Below are 6457 nucleotides of genomic sequence, written 5' to 3'. Positions count from 1 at the left end.
TTCCTGACTTGCAGATGTCTGCCTTCTTCTTCTGGCCTCATCTGGCCTTTCTTCCGGGTGTGGGCAGGGGGAGAGAGGAAGGGCTCTCCGGTGTCTCTTCTAATAAAAATACTAACCCTGTCAGACCAGGGCTCCAACCTTACGAACTCATTTCGCCTTAATTACCTCCTGTTTTCAAACAGTCATATTGGAGAATAGGGCTTAAACATATGATTTTGGAGGGATACAAACATCCAGTATATAATTTCTGCCCCTTGCCCCCCTCCCAATTCATGTACTTATCATATGCAAGATGGCGTTCATTCTATCCCAACAGCCCCAAGGTAGTAACTCATTCTGGCATCAACTCTAAAGTCCCAAGTCTCATCTAAATATCTCATCAGGTCTGAGTGAGACTGGAGGTAGATTCATCCAGAGAAAATCCCTCTCTAGCTGTGATCCTGTGAAACCAGACAGGCTATGTGCTCCCCAAAAGCAATGGGGGGACAGGCATAGGGTAGACATTCCAATTCCAAACGGGGTCGGCCGCAAAGAAAGAGGTGAGGGGCTCCAAGCACGTCTCAAACCCAATGGGGCAAATTCCATTTGATTTGAAGGCTTGGGAATAGTCTTTGGCTTGCTCTTCCAACTTGCTGGCTCACTGGGGCACAGCACCCCCCCCAACAGCCCTTCCAGTGGGCACCCCTCCCCCACCAGCCCTGAAAAGGAATCAGTGGCCCCACCAAGGCAGCTCTGATGATCCTGATCCGTGAATCAGGGTCAGTCTTCCTTTTTTTTTTTTTTTTGAAGGATAGAGCATGTTTGCATCCACATAGCTCTGTGGGCCGGCCCTGTAGTATTCAAGAAGTCCAGCAGCCTTCCTGCATTCTGTTGTCCAGTTTTCTCTTGCCCCTTTGGTGCTTACGGGCAGGGTTTCTGTTGCTATAACCCCATCTCTGTTTCTGACTTCTGCCTCCAGTTGATCGGATCTGTGGTTTCACCCAGGCTCACCTCCTTATCGAATGTTTGTTCAGCCACATCCTTCGTGTTCTCTTCAGAACATGCGTTCTTTTTTTTTTTTTTTTTAATATGAATAGGCTAAGAATTTTCCAGCTCTTCAGATTCTGGTTCCTTTTGTTTAGCAATTCTTCAATTCATCTCTCTTCTCTCAAATTTTACAGTGCGCAGTAAAGAGGACCCATGTCACACCTTCCATACCTTGCGTAGAAATCTCTTCTGTTAAATATCTATTTTCATTGCTTGTAGATTCTACCTCTCAGAAGAAACTGGAACTCTATCTATCTATCTATCTTTCTATCTTATATATCTAAGTTTATTTATTTATAGTCTCTGCACCCAATGTGGGCCTCGAACTTATAACCCTGAGATCAGGAGTCCCATGCTCCCGCTGCCGAGCCAGCCAGGCTCCCCACTAGAACACAAGTTGACAAGTATCACCTTTTCCGCAGTTTCCATTAACTTGTTCATTTCCATCGGAGGCCTCACCAGAATTGCCTTTAACGTGCTTACTTCTACCGGCCATCCCTTCATGGCCTTCGGGGCTTTTCTAGCTGCCCCTCAAGGCGCCCTGAGCCTCCGCCCGTCATGCAGCTCCAGAGCCGCCTCTGTATGTTTCGGTATTTGTTACAGCAGCACCCCACCTCTCGGTACCCAAATCTGTACTCGAGTACTAAGGCTGTTCGAGTAAAGTACTGGATCAGAGCTCTACCCTAATGATCTCGTCGGACTTGAATTACTCCTGGAGGCCCCATCTCCAATACAATCCTACCGGGGGTAGGGCTTCAACGTCTGCCGTGGCGGGGACACAAACATTCAGGTCACGACGACCACCCATGCAAAGGTTCTTCCCAGAGGAAGGCCATTGAGAAGGAGGGAGCGTGTGGGGCGTTAGGTGCTGGTTGGGGCTGGAGGGCACGGGCTCATGCTTACTTGGCACGTTGTTAACAAGGCTGTCTGATGCCCATCTCTCCAGGCCCTTTGGACCCAGGCTCTAGGGTCACTGTGTGGCCTTGAACAACTTTCCTAGCTTCATAGAACGTTATTTTCCTGCCTGACAGGGTTGTAGTGAAACTTAAAACACACACACGCACACACATTTAATGATCACTCATTTGCATGTAGGGCAAAGCCAGAGTTGCTTTTTTAAAACCTCCTATGACTTCTCATCGTACTTTGGGGTGAAGCCACAGCCTGTGCTCCGCTGACGGAGACCCCACGTGTGGTCTTCCCTCGAATCTCACAGACCTTCCCACACGCCGCTCTTCCCACTGTCCACCCTGCTCCACCCACCCTGGCCTCCTTGCTTTTCCTCAAATACACTAACTGGTCTCCACCTCAGGACTTTTGCACTTACCATTCCTTCTGCTTGAACACTTTTCCCTACAGGGCTTGCTCCCTTCCATCATTTTGTTGTTGTTGTTTAACATTTTTTATTTTTATTTTTATTTTTCTTAATTTTTTAAATATTTTTTGTTTATTTATTTTTTTAACATATGCAATTATTTTCCATCATTTACACTACAGTAGTTACAATTACACTCCAAACAGAAAAGCAAAGTAAAAAATCAAAACCCCAACTTCTATTTCATGTAATTAGACTTATACAGAAATTAGAAAGTTATATAACAACTAGTTAATCACCTAATTTCACAGCTATCTGAAGTGGCCATCGTTATATAGCAGCTTATCTATGATACATTCAAGATACATGATACAATTTATTACTTTCCCATAAGCTACAACACAGCCTGCTTAATACCTTTCCTTAAATATCACCTCTATGCTACAATATACTTGAGGTCCATGCAAAAAAGTAGCTACCTTTTATGTAGGCAATGGATGATTAAGTCTTTGGTGTTGTAATTTTAACATCTTTTAAAATGTTTATTTTTGAGATAGAAACAGCATGGGTGGGGGAGGGGCAGAGAGAAAGGAAGACAGAATTCAAAGCAGGCTCCAAGCTGTCAGCACAGAGCACAACGTGGGGCTCGAACTCCCAAATGGTGAGATCATGACCTGAGCTGAAGTTGGATGCCCAACCAACTGAGCCACCCAGGCGCCCCTTCCATCATTTTGATCTCTGTTCTGACGTCATAGAGGCCTTCCCTGAGTCCGCTGCATTAATGCTAGCACCCTGTCACTCTCTCACCTTAGTTTTTCCTTCCCTGTGTGTTACATCATACATTTATTTCTCCTATCTCTCCTCCACCTGCACATACACTCTGAAAGATGACTTTGTCACTTTTGTTAGTTGCTAGGTCCCCAGGGCCTAGAACATTTTAGGAATCCCTTATGGGATCATTGCTCAGGTGGCTGGCTGGCTGGCTCTCCTCTGAAGCTCCTTTCTCGTCCTGCTGTGACTGGGTCTCTGCAGCCTGGTTTCCCCACTAGACTGCGAGGGGCAGGGATTTAGTTTCCGTCATCGCCGAGTCCCCTGCACCCAGAGCAGAACTTAGCCCAGCGGAAGAGCTGCTCACATTTAATGACAGAATTGAGGGCATGATCGTGCTCTGCCCACTTCCCCCACCTCACGTAGGGCCACTGTCTGGCAGCCTCTGTGGTTTTCCTTCCCAGGCGGTGTGCTGTCTACTTGCCCTCCATCCGGGTGCCTGGCGCTCAGCGGGGGCCCTGGAGCAGCTTGCCTTCTGAGATGCGCCCGGCCGGGCAAAGCCAGACACTGTACCGGACCACGCACCTCTTGGGGGGTCTGTAGCCCTCCACCTTAGCGGGCACCCCCAGAGCTGCCTGCAGAAGGCCCTCAATCAGAGAGAGGTGAGCCCAGTATCTGGTGCCCAGTAGGCACCTGGAGGCGTGGGTTTCCTTCCCCTTCCGTCACCTGACCCTCCAGCTTTCTCCTCGCTGGGGGCCAGGCCTGCCTGCCGACGGCTGGTGGCAGCCTCGAAGCGGGTTTGGGCCTGGGTTTCCCCATCCTCATGGCTGTGCAGATAGAGGGGTGCCACAGGGAACTGGGGGGGGCGTTCCGGCCAGGCTGAGTGCGCTTATTTCTGGACAGGTGTCCTGTCAGGAATGTCCCTTCTCTCCCAGTCTACTCGAGAAACTTGTCATTGTCCTTCACATCCAGCTCAAGAACCACGTCCTGCAGAGCCTTCCCCGGCTTCCCCCAGGGGACCCACCTCTCCTTCCTCTCAGTTCCCAGGCCCTTTGCACCCACAGCCAGCCTGCTCCGCAGCCGGCGGCTCACCTGTCTTTCCCTCCCCCTGGACCAGGAGGTCCTGGAGGGCGGGACTGGGCCTGAGCCACCGATTCATTTTGCATCTCTCCCACCCCCTCGTCTAGCAGCAAGTAGGGAGGGCAGACATGTTGAATTATCCTGAATTATAATTTATAATTATACTGAATTATACCCTTGCTCTCCGGGGCTCTCAGAGGATACTAACCCACCAATGTGTTGGGGGAGTCAGATAATCTTCGCAAAGGAGGCGGAAGGTGGTTCCTTCCCTCTGCATCCTGGGCGCCAGTGAGACCTGGGCCTCCAGCCCAGTGTTACTCTGTATTACTGTGAATTCTCCCAGTGGTTATACTCTCACTGGAGGGGGGGGTCTGAAGGCCTGAGGCATATGGGTCTCCCCCAAGCATCCCTTGTTTATGGCTGATCATGCATATGGTGGCACTTTTTTTTTAATGTTTTTAAAATTTATTTTTGAGAGACAGAGAGAGTGTGAGCAGGGGAGGGGCAGAGAGAGAGGGAGATACAGAATCTGAAGCAAGCTCCAGGCCCCCAGCTGTCAGCACAGAGCCCAACGCGGGGCTCGAACTCATGAAGTGTGAGATCGTGACCTGAGCTGAAGTCAGATGCTTAACTGACTGAGCCATCCAGCCGCCTCTGGATTTTTTTTTCTTTTAAGTTTATTTATTATTTTGAGAGAGAGAGAGAGAGAGAACATGAGCAGGGGGGGTGCAGAGCGAGAGGGAGAGAGAGAATCCCAGGCAGGCTCTGTGCTGTCAGTGCAGAGTCTGATGAGGGGCTCGATCCCACGATCCATGGGATCATGACCTGAGCCGAAATCAAAAGTCTTCACTTAGCCAGCTGAGCCCCCCAGGCGTCCCGTGGTTGTTGGACTACTGTCCCCCACGCACGCTGCACGTGCTGTGTCCTGAGCCCTCCTGACAGCCAGTGGCACAGGAGCTCCAGCAGCCCCATTCTCCCTGGTTGGAGACCGAGGCCCAAAGCCACGCGGCAGGTGTAAGTGCTGCATTCACACTCTCATCTGTCTGAGTTCAGAACCCTGGCTCACGGCCCTGGCGAGGCAGGCAGATGTGTAGGGGGCCCTGCCCAGTGTGAGGATCTGAGCACTGTTCTGGAAGTCTGAAGACTCAGTGTGGCTTCATCCCTCCCTGGGAAGGACATGTGGGAGGAGCGGGGTCCAGGGACCCCAGGCCCCTCATCCCACACTCTTAGAGCCTCACAGCCACCCTGCCAGACAGGGCTTGTCGGCTCACAAGTTGCACAGAGGAGGAATGTGAGGCACAGGGAGATGAAATGGCCTGCCCTGGCACACCTCTGGACATGGCCAAGGACATAGCATTTGGTCTAACAGAGCCTGCTCACCTGGTTGAGTGAACTTGGCAAAGAAATTTCATTCTTTGCGCCTCACTGTCCTCATCTGTAAAATGGGTTAGTGACACCTGCCCCTCTTACCAGACAGGATTGTGAGGATGTGGTTGACCAGATGGAAATACAGAACAGGACAGTAAGGAAGTTTTGGAAGGTATTAGTTAACTTGACACACTTGTTCCCTCCCCAGAGTAGCTGGGTGTTTTTATACCTTTTTTAAAATTATCTTTTTTTAAGTTATTTATTTTTTATGAATATAATTTATTATCAAATTGACTTACATACAACACCCAGTGCTCATCCCAACAATTTATTTATTTTTAAATTTACATCCAACTGGGTCAGCATATAGTGCAACAATGATTTCAGTAGACTCCTTAATGCTCCTTAACTCACTTAGCCCATCCCCCCTCCCTAAATCCCTCCAGCAACCCTCTGTTCTCTATATTTAAGAGTCTCTTATGTTTTGTCCCCCTCCCTGTTTTTATATTATTTTTGCTTCCCTTCCTTTATGTTCATCTGTTTTGTATCTCAAATTCCTCATATGAGTGAAGTCATGTGATATTTATTTATCTTTCCCTAATTTCGCTTTGTATAATACCTTCAAGTTCCGTCCACGTAGTTGCAAATGGCAAGATTTCATTCTTCTTGATTGCCGAGTGATACTCCGTTGTATATGTACCACATCTTCTTTATCCATTTATCTGTCGATGGACACTTGGGCTCTTTCCATACTTTGGCTCTTGTCAATAGGGCTGCTATCAACATTGGGGCGCATGTGCCCCTTTGAAACAGCATACCTGTATCCCTTGGGTAAATACCTAATAATAGCAATTACTGGGTTATAGAACAGCTCTGTCTTTAATGTTTTGAGGCCCCCCC

General features: G+C 48.9%; 1 protein-coding gene across 2 annotated transcripts in view; it reads left to right on the top strand.

Moving 5' to 3' along the window:
- The window catches only part of ZC3H7B (zinc finger CCCH-type containing 7B), a 57339-nt gene that overhangs the window by 13785 nt on the left and 37097 nt on the right, over positions 1-6457 (top strand). The window lies entirely within an intron of this gene.

Source organism: Suricata suricatta, chromosome 10 (genome assembly GCF_006229205.1).
Source record: "Suricata suricatta isolate VVHF042 chromosome 10, meerkat_22Aug2017_6uvM2_HiC, whole genome shotgun sequence".
Classification (NCBI taxonomy): Eukaryota; Metazoa; Chordata; class Mammalia; order Carnivora; family Herpestidae; genus Suricata; species Suricata suricatta.
The sequence above is the reverse complement of the archived record's forward strand: the minus strand, read 5'-3'. Positions and strand labels throughout refer to the sequence as shown.